Genomic DNA, 8,834 nt, shown 5'->3' with positions numbered 1-8,834 from the left:
GCTGGGCCTGGGCCACTGCACAGCCCTGTCATCTCAGGGCCTAAACCACCACTGCCTTCCACCCACCTCTCAAATATATTGTTAAATAACCATGTCATATGCCTAGAAATGCAGCTAAACACAGTTTACTTGCTTGCTTCTTATATTTGTTAACAGAAGAAAGGAGAAGATTTATGCACTTACACTATCTTACATAGTTGCTTCTCTTTAGCAGGGCCCTTTGGTCTATCACCGTGATTAGGATTGTAGTCTAGGTTTACTTTCCTCAGTCAGAGGCCTTCCTTCAAGTTCTATAAGGCAGATTTCCCAGAAATAAATTCTTTTTTGGGATGATAGGGAGAATAAGACTATCTATATTTTGCCTTCATTTTAAAATAAGTATTTATTTATTTTTTGGTGGTTCTAGATCTTTGCTGCTGCGCGAGCTTTCTCTAGCTTCAGAAGTGGGGGCTAATCTTTCATTTCAGTGGCTTCTCCTATTACTGAGCACAGACTCTAGGGCATCTGGGGTTCAGTAGTTGTGGCAAGTGGCCTAAGTGGTTGGGGCTCCTGGGCTTCAAAGCTCAGGCTCACTACTTGTGGTGCATGGACCTGGTTGTGGTGCATTGTGCTCTGCGCCATCTGGAATTCTCCCGGATCAGTGATCAAATCCATGTCTTTTGCATTGGCAGATGTGTTCTTTTCCACTGAGCCACCAGGGAACCCCATGACCTCATTTTTGAAAGATAGTTTTTCTTGGTATAGAATTTTTGGCTTACAGGTTTGTCTTTTAGCACTTTCAATATATCATCTCACTGCCAGAGAACATTCCTTGTGTCTAATGAGAAATAAGCAATATCTTGACATTCGCTTGTAAGGATGAATTATTTTTTTAACCTTTTTTTTTTAATGCTTCAAGACTGTCTGTTTTTAGTTTTCAACATTTCATTAGTGTCTGTGTATGACTCTTCAAAATTTATCCTTCTTGGAATTAATTGGACAATTGGCTTGTACAGATTAATGTTTTACATCATAATTGGGACGCTTTCAGGGATTATTTTTTGAATATTTTACTCTGCACCTTTTTCTTCTGGCACTCCATTTTTGTGTATGTTAGTGTGCTTTATTACTTCTATGGCCATGCCACTCTGAACACACCCTCTCGTCTGATCTCAGAAGCTCAGCAGGTTAGTACATAGGGCTTCCCTGGTGGCTCAGATGGTAAAGAACGTGCTTGCAATGCAGGAGACCTGGGTTAGATCCCTGAGGGCATGGCAACCCACTCCAATGTTCTTGCATGGAGAATCCCCATGTTCAGAGGAGCCTGGAGGGCCACAGTCCTGCCAGTGGGGTCCCAAAATCGGACACAACTGAGGGATGAGCACACACAGCACGTGCACCATTCTTTGAGTCTCTGTTCACTTTTCTTTATTCTTTTCTTCCCTTTTCTTTGGATTATGTTAACTTGAGTTCACTTACATTTTCATCAGCTTCCTCAAATCTACTGTTAACTCCAGCTTGTGAATTTTTCATTTCAGATATAGAAATTTTCAGCTTCAAAATTTCCATTTGTTACTTTTTTAAATATGATTTCCATCTCTTATTTATAGACTCTATTAGATGGAACCTTGTTATTATACTTTTGTTCTATTCATGTCAATGCATGGCAAAACCCACTACAATATTGTAAAGTAATTAGCCTCCAACTAATAAAAATAAATGGAAAAAAAAAGAAGTTTCCTGAAAGAAGGTTGTATGCTTATAAGAATTTATTCATTTTTCTAAGTTCTCCAGTTTGTAGGAATATTTTCTACATTCTTGTATTCACAATAGTCTCCTACAATCTTTTATATTTTTAATTTTTGTTTCTAATTTTATTAATTTGAGTGTTTTGCCTTTTTGATAGTTTCCTTTGGTTCACTGAGCCCATTGGCAATGGCTATATTGAAGTAATTTTCTGTTAGAGCCAATCATTTAGCATCTCACAGGAAGATTCTATTGCCTCTTTTCTCCCTCTGTAGTTCACATACTTTACTTCTTTGTATGTTTTGTGAAATTATTGTTTAACTGTTACATTTAGACAATGGATTGTAGCAACTCCAATTCCATATATTGTTACTCCTATATATTTAGTGACTTCATGGACTATTTAATGAAGTCTTTTTCCACTACAGTGTAAGACGTCTGATGTAGCTATTTAGAGTATGCAGCCTCGGGCATATTCAGATTCCCTGGCTACCAAAGCTACCAAGCTTTCATCAATTGTTGAGTGATGCTATATATATTGCTATATATAAATATATATATATATATATATATATATATATATATGTATGTATGTATGTATGTATGTATGTATAGATGTTGACCATTCTTAAAGTCTTTATTGAATTTGTTAAAGTATTTCTTCTGTTTTAAAATCCCACACCATGTAGGATCTTAGCTCCCACACCAGGGATCAAACCCACACCTCCTGCATTGGAAGGTGAAGTCAATCAATGGACCACCAAGGAAGTCCTTATAGTTTTTGATAATATCTTGGGAGCATAAATTGTTCCAGAATCTGACACCCCAAAGTTCATTCTCTTTTTCAAGGATACTTTTGAAGTCAATGTTTGAGATGTGTTCTGACCTCAGGAAGAGGTCAGCTAAGAGCTTAGCTATGTCTTTCTCTGGTTTCCTATGATAAACTAGCTTGCAAATGGTTTAGCTTGAATCTCTCATGAAGCCATACGCTTCCTCTTTACTGCTTATCAACAAAATATTTCATAGCTTGAGGGACCTCTTAGGCTTGACCTTCCCATGTGAAATGAAGTGAAAGTATAATCTCTCAGTTGTGTGCAAGCCTGTGAGACACCATGGACTGTAGCCCACCAGGCTCCTCTGTCCACAGAATTTTCCAGGGAAGAACACTGGAGTGGGTTGCCAGATCCTTCTCCAGGGGATGTTCCCGACCCAGGGATAGAACCCATTCTCTTGTACTGCAGGCATATTCTTTACCATCTGAGCCTCTAGGGAAGCCCTGACCTTTCCATAGTCTGTTTCAAATAAAATGAGTTTCTTTGTAGGATCTTGGAGATATCTGTTTCAGTTCCTGCATCACCCTATGAACAAACCCTCTGAACTCTGGCTTCCAGAGCTGGGGATAGGGACAATGGCACAATTCTTTCTGAGTGATATCCTTGCTTTGGGTGTAAACACTAGCCTCACTTTTTAGTTTGCCTCTTTTCATAATAGAAATTCCACATAAGTTAAATAAGCAGGGTGACAATAGACAGCCTGATGTACTCCTTTCCAAATGTGAAACAGTCCTTGGTTCAATGTAGCAGAGTACATCATGCAAAATGCCAGGCTGGATGAATCTCAAGCTGGAATCAAGATTGCTGGAAAAATATCATATTATTTTATTTTTTTCCCAATTATTTTTATTAGTTGGAGGCTAATTAACTCACAACACTGCAGTGGGTTTTGTCATACATTGACATGAATCACCATGGAGTTACACATATTCCCCATCCCGATCCCCCCTCCCCACCTCCCTCTCCACCCATTTCCTCTGGGACTTCCCAGTGCACCAGCCCGAGCACTTGTCTCATGCATCTCACTTGGGCTGGTGATCTGTTTCACTATAAATAATATACATGCTGTTCTCTCGAAACATCGCACCCTCGCCTTCTCCCACAGAGTCCCAAAATCTGTTCTGTACATCTGTGTCTCTTTTTCTGTTTTGCATATAGGGTTATCGTTACCATCTTTCTAAATTCCATATACATGTGTTAGTATGCTGTAATGATCTTTATCTTTTTGGCTTACTTCACTCTGTATAATGGGCTCCAGTTTCATCCATCTCATTAGAACTGATTCAAATGAATTCTTTATAACGACTGAATATTCCATGGTGTATATGTACCACAGCTTCCTTATCCATTCATCTGCTGATGGGCATCTAGGTTGCTTCCATGTCCTGGCTATTATAAACAGTGCTGCGATGAACATTGGGGTGCATGTGTCTCTTTCAGATCTGGTTTCCTCAGTGTGTATGCCCAGAAGTGGGATTGCTGGGTCATATGGCAGTTCTATTTCCAGTTTTTTAAGGAATCTCCACACTGTTTTCCATAGTGGCTGTACTAGTTTGCATTCCCACCAACAGTGTAAGAGGGTTCCCTTTTCTCCACACCCTCTCCAGCATTTATTGCTTGTAGACTTTTGGATAGCAGCCATCCTGACTGGCGTGTAATGGTACCTCATTGTGGTTTTGATTTGCATTTCTCTAATAATGAGTGATGTTGAGCACCTTTTCATGTGTTTGTTAGCCATCTGTATGTCTTCTTTGGAGAAATGTCTGTTTAGTTCTTTGGCCCATTTTTTCATTAGGTCATATTTATTTTTCTGGAATTGAGCTTCAGGAGTTGCTTGTATATTTTTGAGATTAATCCTTTATCTGTTGCTTCATTTGCTATTATTTTCTCCCAATCTGAGGGCTGTCCTTTCACCTTACTTATAGTTTCCTTTGTAGTGCAAAAGCTTTTAAGTTTCATTAGGTCCCATTTGTTTATTTTTGCTTTTATTTCCAATATTCTGGGACGTGGGTCATAGAGGATCCTGCTGTGATTCATGTCGGAGAGTGTTTTGCCTATGTTCTCCTCTAGGAGTTTTATAGTTTCTGGTCTTACATTTAGATCTTTAATCCACTTTGAGTTTATTTTTGTGTATGGTGTTAGAAAGTGTTCTAGTTTTATTCTTTTAGAAGTGATTGACCAGTTTTCCCAGCACCACTTGTTAAAGAGGTTGTCTTGCTTCCATTGTATATCCTTGCCTCCTTTGTCAAAGATAAGGTGTCCATAGGTTCGTGGATTTATCTCTGGGCTTTCTATTCTGTCCATTTATCTCTATTTCTGTCTTTGTGCCAGTACCATACTGTCTTGATGACTGTGGCTTTGTAGTAGAGTCTGAAGTCAGGCAGGTTGATTCCTCCAGTTCCATTCTTCTTTCTCAAGATTACTTTGGCTATTCGAGGTTTTTTGTATTTCCATACAAATTGTGAAATTATTTGGTCTAGTTCTGTGAAGAATACCGTTGGTAGCTTGATAGGGATTGCATTGAATCTATAGATTGCTTTGGGTAGAATAGCCATTTTGACAATATTGATTCTTCCAATCCATGAACAACGTATGTTTCTCCATCTGTTTGTGTCCTCTTTGATTTCTTTCATCAGTGTTTTATAGTTTTCTATGTATAGGTCTTTAGTTTCTTTAGGTGGATGTACTCCTAAGTATTTTATTCTTTTTGTTGCAATGGTGAATGGTATTGTTTCCTTAATTTCTCTTTCTGTTTTTTCATTGTTAGTGTATAGGTATGAAAGGGATTTCTGTGTGTTAATTTTATATCCTGCATCTTTACTATATTCATTGATTAGCTCTAGTAATTTTCTGGTAGAGTGTTTAGGGTTTTCTATGTAGAGGATGATGTCATCTGCAAACAGCGAGAGTTTCACTACTTCTTTTTGAACCACAGTTCAAAAGCATTGATTTTTTCAGCACTCAGCTTTCTTCACAGTCCAACTTTTCACATCCATCCATGACTACTGAAAAATCATAGTCTTGACTAGACAGACCTTTGTTGGAAAAGTAATGTCTCTGCTTTTTAATATAGAGTCTAGGTTGGTCATAACTTTCTTTCCAAGGAGTAATTGTCTTTTAATTTCATGGCTGCAGTCACCAACTGCAGTGATTTGGAGCCCAAAAAAAAAGTCAGCCACTATTTCCATTGTTTCCCCATCTATTTGCCATGAACTGATGGGACCAGATGCCATGGTCTTAGTTCTCTGAATGTTGAGCTTTAAATCAACTTTTTCACTCTCTTCTCTCACTTTCATCAAGAGGCTCTTTAGTTCTTCTTCACTTTCTGCCATAATTTTGGTGTCATCTGCATACTAAAGTTATTGATATTTCTCCCAGCAATCTTGATTCCAGCTTGTGCTTCATCCAGCCCAGTGTTTCTCATGATGGACTCTGCATGTAAGTTAAATAAGCAAGGTGACAATATACAGCCTTGATGTACTCCTTTCCCTATTTGGAACCAGTCTGTTGCTCCATGTCCAGTTCTAACTGTTGCTTCCTTACCTGCATACACATTTCTCAAGAGGCAATTTAGGTGGTCTGATATTCCCATCTCTTTCAGAATTTTCCACAGTTTGTGGTGACGGAAACAGTCAAAGGCTTTGGCATAGTCAAATAAACCAGAAATAGATGTTTTCCTGGAACTCTCTTGATTTCTCGATGATCCAGTGGATGTTGGTAATTTGATCTCTGGTTCCTCTCCATTTGCTAAAACCAGTTTGATCATCCAGAAGTTCATGGTTCATGTATCACTGAAGCCTGGCTTGGAGAATTTTGAGCGTTACTTTATTAGTGTGTGAGCTGAGTGTAACTGTGCAGTAGTCTGAGCATTCTTTAGCATTGCCTTTCTTAGGGATTGGAATGAAAACTGACCTTTTCTGGTCCCTTGGCCACTGCTGAGTTTTCCAAATTTGCTGGCATATTGAGTGCAGCCCTTTCACCGCATCACCTCTCAGGATTTGTAATGGCTCAACTGGAATTCCATCACCTCCAGTAGCTTTGTTTGTAGTGATGCTTTCTAAGGCCCACCTGACTTCACATTTCAGGATGTCTGGCTCTAGGTGAGTGATCACACCATCCTGATTATCTGGGTCATGAAGATTTTTTTGTACAGCCATTCTGTGTATTCTTGCCACCTGTTCTTAATATCTCCTGCTTCTTTTAGGTGCATACCATTGCTGTCCTTTATTGAGTCCATCTTTGCCTAAAATATTCCTTTGGTATCTCTAATTTTCTTGAAGAGATCTCTAGTCATTCCCCTTCTATTATTTTCCTCTATTTCTTTGCACTGAGGAAGGCTTTCTTATCTCTCCTTGCTGATCTTTGGAACTCTACATTCAAATGGGTATATGTTTCCTTTTCTCCTTTGCTTCTGGTTTCTCTTCTTTTCACAACTATTTGTAAGGCCTCCTCAGACAGCCATTTTGCTCTTTTGCATTTTTTTCTTGGGATGATCTTGATCCTTGTCTCCTGTACAATGCCACAAACCGTAGTTCATCAGACACTCTGTCTGTCAGATCTAGTCCCTTAAATCTATTTCTCACTTCCACTGTATAATCATAAGGGGTTTGATTTAGGTCATACCTGAATGGTCTATTGGTTTTCCCCACTTTCTTCAATTTAAATCTGAATTTGGCAATAAGCAGTTCATGATCTGATGGTCTGAGCCACAGTCAGCTCCCAGTCTTGTTTTCCCTGGCTGTATAGAGTTCTCCATCTTTGGCTGCAAAGAATAGAATCAGTCTGATTTCGGTGTTGGCCATCTGATGATATCCATGTGCAGAGTCTTCTCCCGTGTTATTGGAAGAAGGTGTTTGCTATGACCAGTGGAGTAGGTGGAGCCAAAGCACTTGGTCAGCTGGTGGATGGACTATGGCATGTGATGATGGTTATTTTTTAAACAAAGCCCAATAAGTGCCAGTACTGCCAGTGGTCACCCCATCCAGAGCACACCTGAGCCCCAGGCTTTCTCATCATGGCTAGTCTGAGTGTTTTCCCAGCTTATCCAGATCCTGTGCCAAGGTGTGGTGTGAAATGAAGAGGTTGGAAAGTTTATCTTGCTTGGATTCAGGTGCATGGCAAGGTGAAAGCTACCAGTGTGGAGCTTCTCCTTACTGTTTGTAGGCAAGTAGCACCTGTGTACTCTCTGAGAACAGAGTCTAGACTTCTCAGCCATGCAGTTTGTGTCAGTAGTTCTCCCAGCAACCAGTGGGCTTTCCCCCTCCATGTAGGATCCCAATCTGGGACACCCGTTCTGTGGCTTGACTCCTTAGTTCCCCAAGGGGACAGTTCACCTGTTTGGGCCTTCTCTCTTTTTTATATACCTCTCAGGAACAGCCCATCTTACAACTTCTTTCCATCCTGTGAGTTACATGGAAATCTTTCTTGGGCCTATATTTGTATGAGTTCTTCCAGTCTGAAGATAGTTTTCTGTGAGAATTGTTCCGCAGAAAGATCGATTTTTGATGTGTTTGTGGGGGGATGTGAACACCATGTCCTCTTGTTCCACCACCTTGATCCAATCCTGTATGATAAATTTAATTCTGACATATTTAATTTCTACAAATTTAACAGAAGATGTTGTTATTATCATTATGTTTGAAACATTACACCAAAAATTGGACTAAAATCATTGTTGACATTTCTTATTCATTTTAATGAGAAAAGTTAGTGCAAATTACATTCCACTATGTACAGCATTTATTTAGTCCTTTATGATGTTAATGTATTCAAACTCTGTTAACCCCATGAATTGATTGATACCATTACTTTATCTTCATTACTTTATGTGATGGAACAGCTGGGGCATAGGGAAGTTAAGTAACTGCAATGATCCCAAACCAATCCATAGTAATTTTGTAGTGATTTAACTCTACACTATTTGCATTTCCAGTACAATACCTTAAACTCTATGGGATGGTGTCTCCCTTTTGGGTTCGAATGTAAAACAAGTGTGTGTTTAAATTTCATTTAAAATGATTCTTTCCATGTTATTATACTTCTCCAAATTAGTTCTAACAGGTTAATCACTCTGCAAAGTTTTGGTAAAAAAAATAATTTTTTGACTTAATTTCTATTCCTGAAGAACCAGTGACATTTGTCACTATTAATTATCATTGGCAATTTTACTTCTGTGAATTTCCTGTTCATATTCTTTCTTTATTTTCATTTTGGGCTGCTTGAGTTTCTGTTGTTGATCTGTAGTCATTCTTATTGTACAGTGACTACCAATCCTTT

This window comes from Cervus elaphus, chromosome 6 (assembly GCF_910594005.1).
Source record: "Cervus elaphus chromosome 6, mCerEla1.1, whole genome shotgun sequence".
In the NCBI taxonomy this organism is placed as follows: Eukaryota; Metazoa; Chordata; class Mammalia; order Artiodactyla; family Cervidae; genus Cervus; species Cervus elaphus.
This window is presented reverse-complemented; position numbering follows the sequence as displayed.